Source organism: Cicer arietinum, chromosome 5 (assembly GCF_000331145.2).
Source record: "Cicer arietinum cultivar CDC Frontier isolate Library 1 chromosome 5, Cicar.CDCFrontier_v2.0, whole genome shotgun sequence".
In the NCBI taxonomy this organism is placed as follows: domain Eukaryota; kingdom Viridiplantae; phylum Streptophyta; class Magnoliopsida; order Fabales; family Fabaceae; genus Cicer; species Cicer arietinum.
Genome location: NC_021164.2, coordinates 17,082,757 through 17,083,662, shown reverse-complemented (window position 1 = coordinate 17,083,662; position 906 = coordinate 17,082,757). Strand labels below are relative to the sequence as shown.

At 29.2% G+C, this 906-nt stretch overlaps 1 pseudogene; it reads left to right on the top strand.

Annotated features, from left to right (window-relative positions):
* Nucleotides 1–906, top strand: part of LOC140920365 (alpha-L-arabinofuranosidase 1-like) — a 4,738-nt pseudogene that overhangs the window by 849 nt on the left and 2,983 nt on the right.

The window sequence follows — 906 nt, the reverse complement described above, 5'->3', positions numbered from 1 at the left end:
AAGAAACAACCCCTATCAACCTTGATAGTTCTGAACCTCATGGTGAGGAGACACTTGCTAAGGCTAAGATAGCAGTCTCTACCTCTCCCATTGGTGATAATGAGGAACAACCCTAGATTAGTTGTTTAGGCTTTTGTTTTCTTTGTTGTTTTGTAATTTTTCTTTTTTTCAGTATATCTCTTTTTGAATCATTATTCTCTCTTGCATTATCTTTTTGAATTTAATAACAAAGGGGGAGAATTTGAATTAATTTAACTTGGAGAATTTGAATTCGAATGAATTTAACTTGGAGAATTTGAATTTGGATGAATTTAACTTGGAGAATTTGAATGAATTTAACTTGTGCTTATGCTTATCTTATCATGTATACTGAAAATTGAATCTGAAATTTGAAATTGAAATGAATTATGAATTCTATAGTTCAGGGGGAGTTTTAAATAAGAGTTATTGTAAAGTTAAGTTTTAATTTTGAAATGTAAACTCAAAGTTAAATTGTATGTTTGTCATTTAATCAAAAAGGGGGAGATTGTAAGATATGTGCCTCCTTGACTACGATTTTGATATAACTTCCAAACATACAATGTATATGCATTATCTGATTAATCTAATAATTTGGGTTGAGATACATTTCAGGAAAGAATCAAACACTACACTTGGACAAATCTTGGATCTCAAGCAATCAAGCAAAGATTGATCATATCATACAAGGCTTGAAGATTATGTGTAAATTTGTCTATTGTTCATAGTGTTTATTAGTTAGATTCATCATTATGATTTCACACATCTAATATTTGCCAATTAAAACTGAAATCATAAAATAAGTATGTTAATCAATCAATTGGTAAATCAACTGGGTAATTGATTTTCTGAGTCATAGAACCAAGTTTTCACTAAGTCAATCGATTA